The sequence below is a fragment of the Elaeis guineensis genome, chromosome 6, assembly GCF_000442705.2.
Source record: "Elaeis guineensis isolate ETL-2024a chromosome 6, EG11, whole genome shotgun sequence".
NCBI classification, from domain to species: domain Eukaryota; kingdom Viridiplantae; phylum Streptophyta; class Magnoliopsida; order Arecales; family Arecaceae; genus Elaeis; species Elaeis guineensis.
Window position 1 is genome coordinate 20,182,087 of NC_025998.2, and position 7,846 is coordinate 20,189,932.

At 33.9% G+C, this 7,846-nt stretch overlaps 1 pseudogene; it reads right to left on the minus strand.

Annotated features, from left to right (window-relative positions):
* Positions 1–1,640: 1,640 nt before the first annotated feature.
* Positions 1,641–6,812, minus strand: LOC109505039 (CBL-interacting serine/threonine-protein kinase 14-like; annotated as a pseudogene).
* Positions 6,813–7,846: the final 1,034 nt, after the last annotated feature.

Here is a 7,846-nt window from a genome sequence, read left to right on the forward strand (position 1 = left end):
AAGGATTCTTTTTTTTTTTTTTTTAATTATAAGACTAAGGGCTCATTTGGCTTGCAGAAATTGGATGGAGAAAGTGCAGTTCTAGTGTGAAAATTAAGAAATTTGTGATACTAATATTGAAAATATCAAAATAGAAATTAAAAACTTTAGGTTTAATAGTAGTAAAGAAATTTCAAAATATTAATTACTCTTTATTTGGATGACTTGCTAATATTTGATTCTAGTATAAAATGTATAAATAAAATAAAATATATTGTAGTATAAATATTTGATATCAAGAACTTAGGTCCAATAGATATTATCATAGAAGTTAAGATAATTAAAAGAAATGGAGAATATATTTTAACCTGATCTCATTATTTTGAAAATTTGTTAAGAAAGTTTAATTATTTTGATTTCAAGCCTTCTAAAATACCTATAAATCCATATTATAAATTGATTCCTAAAAAGGGACACCTATAAATCAAGAAGAGTATGCAAAAATAATTGAAAGTTTATCGTATGCAATGAATTATACAAGATCAGATATTGCATATATTATTAGTATCTTGAGTAGATTTACTAAGAGGTTGGGGCCGCTTCCAAGGGGTTACCGATAAGATCCGAGTAAACTTGCTAAACCAAGATAAAGCACATGGTCCATATTACGCTGCCTTAATAAAAATAATCCAATGTATAATGTGAATATTAATATATGAGCTTTGACTAATTAAGATCAAGGTTTCATCCTCTTAGTTTTTCAATACTTATAGTTTTTGTTCAAATCTTAGGTTTAAGGGTAATTTACTTAAGGCCTGCACTATACTAAATCCAAATTTATATTTCTTTATTTATTTTGATACTAGTAATATTGTTATAAGAAAATAAGTGTGGGATTGTCGTATAATATTTTCAAATATTAAGGAATTCTAAAAGAGATAAAACTCTGTTAAATATTTATTTCTGATAAGATATATGTTATCTAAAATTTTAAATTTTTTAAAATATTGGGAAACCTTTAAAACATTTACAAAAATTCTATAGAGTTGCATATTTCTTAAAAAGAATCATATGCAATATTCTGATTTTGAAGAGTTACATCATTTCTGAAGTTATGCGATCTTTGAAAAGTCCAAATCTATGGAACATCTAAATCTGAAAAAATTTGCTTTCTTATTCAAACTTTCTATTCAGTACTTTTTGAAAACCTCTTTCTATACTTCATCTTTTTGGATGTGGGTTCTTGATTAAAAGTGTTTAAGAGGTGCAATCTTATACCACCTTTGTGTTGGTTATTGTATACTAAGGATAGGATATCTAGGAATCCTTTTGTGCATAGAAGAGAGGAATCACTATTTTAAGAAATTTTTTTGAAAGTGCCTTATCCAACTAAATTCTTTTCTGGATAAAAAGTAAATAATACCCTGTATTTTATCCTGATTTATAAATACCTCATATATCTTCAATTTCAACAATATCAACCCTACACTTTGCAAATTATTGCAATGTCCCCACCGACCTTTCAATTTGAGGGAAAACTCACCGTCAATGCCACATAATATATTATTTAAAGTTAAATGGCTGATATGATTTTATTAGATTATTTTAAGATATAAAATAAAATCTGATACGGGCTTAAAATAATCTAATGATTAAAATATCTAACCCATCCACGACCTCCACCCCACCAACCCATCGACCAACCGGTGAACCACCATCTCACTACCAAATTACCAATTTGCCCCTCCGCCACCATCCCTCCGAGCCCCTCTTTCCTCCCATATCTTCAACTCTCATGAGAATCGCCTTGGCCGGCTCAATCAAGATGTTTCGATCCGATGGAGGTCCAAATAGACTAGAGAAATCAAGCCTGGAGGAGAAGAATATTAGGTCAAAGGCGTTGAGTGCTCAGTCCGCCTCCTCCAATTTTGGAAACTTTCTATTCTCTGCCTCCTCCATCTTCGTCGAGTGGAACTTTGCCAGTGCTGCCCACTTCTCTTAGTCGAGCCCTTTCTTGATCCAGGGGTCACAAAGTATCCCATCGATGGTGATCCTCCACTTAGTACTCGGGTCCAAGGCTGACCGATCAGCCATCGAAGCTCCGACAAGGTCCACTTGGGGCACCGATACTCCCTACGGTCGATCTTGCGGTATATCACCATCAGATTGGGATTGTTCAACAATAGATATCCATTATTGAGGACATAGAGGATCACACTATAGCACCAGATGTCGACCTTGGTGCCATCGTATCCTTTCCTCTTAAGGATCTTCGGCATGATGTATGTCGATGTTCCATAGAGGGTGTGGAGTTGCTTGTCACCATGGATATATTCGGGGACCACAGAGAGACCAAAGTGGGAGATCTTGAGATTGCCAACATTGTCAAGGAGGAGATTCTCTGGCTTAAGGTCGTGGTGGAAGATGTGCGGGAGTGGCAATAGCCAATGGTTGATGGGTTGGTGGTGGTGGAGGTGGAGGATTGGTTGGGTATTTTAGTTATTATATTATTTTAAATCCACATCAAATTTTATTTTATTTTAAAATAATACAATAAAGTCATATCAGCCATCTAACTTTAAATAATATGCTATATGGCACCAACAGTGATTTTTCTCCCAAATTGAAAGATCAGTGGGGAACATTGCAATAATTTACAAAGTATAGGATTGACATTGCTGAAATTAAAAATGTAAGGAGGTATTTACAAATCAGGATAAAATGCAGGATGTTATTTGCTTTTTATCCTTTTTTTCTTTTATCATACTTCTTTCTACATCTTTAATAGAGGTGGTAATAGATCGGATATTGGTCGAATCAATTGATACTCATACCTGTCCCGTCAAAAAAAATATCATACTTATACGGGCTCTAAGGATGGGTCTGATCAGATATACCCGAATGGGTCTCTCATTTCTCCCCTCTTCATTCTCCATCTCCATCGCTCTCCACCACTGCTGGCCGCCCTATCTCCAAACCTTATAAAATATCATGCTTCCACCAAAATTAAGCTCTCAAAACCTCAAGGGACCGGCTCACACCACCACAACTGGCATAAAATCCCATATACTCGAGAAAAAACCCAAACCGAAACCTAAAGACCCCTCCAATCTTTCTCAAGTGCTCCCCTTCCCCACAGATCTCCGAAAAAAGAATGAAATGAAAAGAAAAGGGAATAAAAAGAAAAAAAAAGATCAATCGATGAGGGAAAAGGTCTTACCTTTTAATTTTTTCCATCTCTCTTTTATTTTGGTGGATTTTTCCTATGTTTTTCTCCCATGTTTCCTCTATTTTTTCAGTCCTTAGGAGTCTCGATCGAGTGGGAAGCTTGGAGCAGCTACATAGGGAGCTTAGATGATGGTTAGGATTTTGTCGAAATACTAGCTGCCAAGCCATTGCCGTTAGAGGTAGGGAGCAGGGACCTGCTGGCTGCCGCGAGGGATGGAGGGGGAAGAACACCTTGGATGTCAAGGCTTGGTGAAGGTGAGAGAGGGTAGGAAAAGGGGGCGACAGATCAGCGATGGCGATGAGGGGAGAAGGAAGGCCTCAAGGTAGTATGGTTGTCGATTGTCAGCCATCAAGGGCTTAGCAAAGATCATGAGGGTGGAGAAAGGGTGGCGACAGATCGACGGTGGTAGACTAGTAGTGGGCAGACCGACAGTTGCGGTAGGGACTCAGGGAGAGAGGAGCGATGGTGAGAGCCGAGAGGAATATAGGTGAGTGGCTAAACTTAAACAGGGTTAACGGCTTGCATATATATATATATATATATATATATATATATATATATATATATATATATATATATATATATGGGGTAGACTTAGGTAAGATTGAACGAATTTGGGCTCAAATTTGATTAGATCAAAGCTGAATGATAGAGGTCCTATATCAACGATCCAAGCTATTAGATGTAATCTACTACCTCAAAAGTGCTTGTCACCAAAAATCATATAATTTAAAGACCCTAGCCTATGCATCAAGTGATCAAAAAATACATTCAATTCAATTTCATTTAGACTGTCCAATTTTTGACTACTTGATGCATAGACTAAGGATCTCTAAATAATATGATTTTTGTGTGCAAGCAGTTTTGAGATAGTAGATCGTATTCAACTGCTTGGATCATTGATGTATAACCTCTATTACAGAGTTTTGACCTGATTGGATCTAAGTTCAAATCTGATTAATCTGATTCTGGCCTAACTCTATATATATATAGTCGGATCGGATCGGGACGGGGTGGGGCGGGATATACTATTATCTATATTTGATCCAAACCCACTTCAAATATTTTTATAAAATCTATACTTGTTCTTGATTTTAATCAGAAAGGATAAAACCTATCCCATTTAGATCGGATCAGGCACAATCAACTTGCCACCCCTAATCTTCGACCCAGCACAATAATTCCTACAAAGTAGGAAAAACCCCTTCGTTTAGTTCAAATTTTTAAAGGAGAAAGATTGAAAAAAGATCTTATAATGAAAATATAATTTTCATATTTTATAGAAAACAAAAACTCATAGAAGAAATAAATTTTTGGAATTCCCATTAGATATATTAGTATTATATTATAAAATATATTTTAATATTAGGTATACTAAAAATTAATACTATCATATTATATTATATTAATATTTATATTAATATAATATACTAATATTAATATATAATATAATAAATTATTAATATTTATATTTATATTTATACTAATATCAATATTATAATATAATATATTAATTTATTTTAATATTTATATTAATATAATATTTTTATTTATTTTTTATATAATATTTATATTCATATATTAATATTTTACATAGTTTTATTAGGAAAGTGGATGCTCAATTAAATATAAGCTATTCTATGATAAGTTATTTTTATGTAACCAATTAAATATATCAAAATTATTTTTTTAGATATTATATTTTAAAAAATTAATTTTTAAAAAAATAATATTTCATAGAAAAAGATTTTTTTCATGATCCAAATGAGCCCTAAGAGAAAAGGAACGGCCTCTTGCTTTACTCATGCTCACTTTTTCCTCGATTTCGAATATTATTGTATTTTTAATATGCATGGCAATGCACGAACCTCTGAGTATTGCTAGATCTAGGATGATTTCTGTATTTAAATTCTCATGAAACCTAGCTCCTGACGAAGTAACCTCATGGTTGCACCGTCTTCCCTCGAATAAGAAATAATGAATAACAAATAACAATAGTTTTATTATTGAACAATTTTTGAATCGTTAGATGTAAAGTTGATATTTCAATATCCAGTAAACCATCCACCTGCCATGTGTGGGGCTAAAAAACTAGACTATTTACATCTGTTCTGAAGAGGTTAAAGGATCAACATAGCATTATCAACGTTCAAAATTTGGCAAGGAGCAAACCTTCGCAAAGGTCAAGACAATGAATCAAGGGGAGTCACCAGTTCTTTCCATAGATTTTGTTCAATTCAACAACAGCCTATGGTCCAAGCACGGTACAAATAGATTAAAACGCTTGAACAGAGACATGTACTACAATTAGGAAAATGACCGTTTACCCAAAAAAAAAAAAAAACAAACTGACCGAAAATTTTAGTGATATAACTTTTTTTTCCTTTTTCGTGAGAAGTGACATCATTTGGAAAACTAAAACAAAAAAATATTTATAATTAAAAAAATTAATAAAAAATATCTAATTAAATTTAAATTTAAAAATAATTATTTATTTAAATTTAAAATAAAAATTTTTAATATTTAAAAAATAATTTAAAAGCAGCTATCCAAATGGGATGAAATGATCCAATTGCCCTTACAGTTATAAAGCAATGCTACACTATTATAAAACAGTACTACACTATTATAAACTAATACTATACTATTATAAAATTATATAATACTATTATAAAGTAATACTGTATTGTTGTAAAGTAATATTACACTAGGATAATATAACACTACATTATTGTAATGGATATTGCACTAATATAATACAATAAATCAACATTGCATTTGTTAAGTCAGGATCCGATACCACAAGGTGCAGTAAAAAGAAAGAAGGAGCAAAATAAGAAACATAATATAAATATGTGGATCGGTCTCAAGCCTATCTTCACGGGACGTGCAAGCTTCACTACGAGAGAATAAAATAAAATTAATATAAGAGGAACTCACCACTCAATCTTTGTACAAAAATTTCTCAAGAAAAAATCCCAAAATCCTCACAAAAGTTTTCTAAAACCTCTATTGAAGCCTTTCTACATCTCTAGGACGTTACCTGCTCTCCAACACAACTGACTACTCGTCCATCGGAGTTTTATAGACTTTAAAAACTCCAAAATACTGTTATACTAGGAAAAAGAATCCCAATCAAGCCTAGAATCATCCGTGGACGTCCAATCGTAACCAACTCACACCAAAGCAATCCGATCGTGCACATCAGGGCCATTGATCATCTGATCAAGCTCGGATTCATTTGCAGTCATCCGATCACGATCGATTACGATCTGAGCCATCGAATCGTGCAGAAAACCATCTGAACCACGCATAGACCACTACTTTGGTCCACACGGGCCCATAGACCGCCCAATGCCGCACGGTCCACGATGGACCATGCAGGGGCACTAGTCCTGGGCGCCTGCATGTTGGGTCTGGGCACTCACATGCTGGGCCCGACGGAGACCCTGCGCGTGTCTCCGTTGGGCCTGGCCGTGCCACTGCCGGTGGCCGCCGACCCGCTGCCGTCTCGTGCACCATGCCGTAGCTCCAAACCTTCTTTCGCACGTATCTTCTCTATTTGGATTCTGTTTGGACTGTTCTTGGGCTCGCTGGACTCCATTCGTCATCCTAGACCTTGCTGTAGGCTCAATGTAGACGGAATCTTGAGACGTATTTTCTAACAGCATTATTATAAAGTAATACTACATTAATATAATGTTATACTGTCTTATTGTAAAGAAATGCTACATTAATATAATATAATAAAATAATATTATATTATTATAAAAAATATCATATTAATATAATGTAATACTATTTTATTGTAAAGAAATACTGTACTATGATAATGTAATATTACAGTATTTTAAAGAATATAAGGATATAAGGATATAAGAATAATTTTAATTAAAAATAAATAATTATTTTTTCTATATATATTTTTAAAATTTATTTTTAAATTAAAAATAAAATTATAAATTTATCTCTAATTCTTTATTTATAAAATTCATCCGTTGAGGACTTAAAACAGTGGGCAGGCGATAGATTCTGCTCGCATGTATTGAAGCGCCAATAGCGTCCTAAGTCTTTGCAGTAGCAATACAGATAGACAGTACTGGCAGTCTGAACACCATGCACATATTGGATTGGTCTGTCTCAGCTGCGGGATGCTCGCTCAGGCTAACGTGTCTGTTGACAGTGCTAGCCAAAGTAGCCTGGCAACCATTCCTTTTATCAGGATTTAGTACATAGCAATCTATTTCTTTTCCAAGTGTTAAATCCGAGAGGGGTTTCACCTGGCATGGCCGGCATGGTTCGGCGAATCTTATTGGAGTTTATTTAGCCATCTTTCATCTTGCCAGATAATTTGTCTAGGGTATCTCTATTTTTAATTAGATTAAAAAAATGAGTTTCAAAGATCGATCATCTCTCACTTCTTATACTAGTATAAATATATTGGATTAAAAATAAAGGGCAAAGAAGCTTTGTTGTAAAGCTAGTTTTAACTCATAGCCTGTTTGATTCGAGCAAGTAGGTTCGAGGAATATTTTATACCTAATATCCTATAGCCGTCTGGTTTGGGAGTCATTGGCTGAAAACTCGCTATATGGGTCAAATAGAAAACTTAAGGGGCTAAGACATTCCATAGCATAC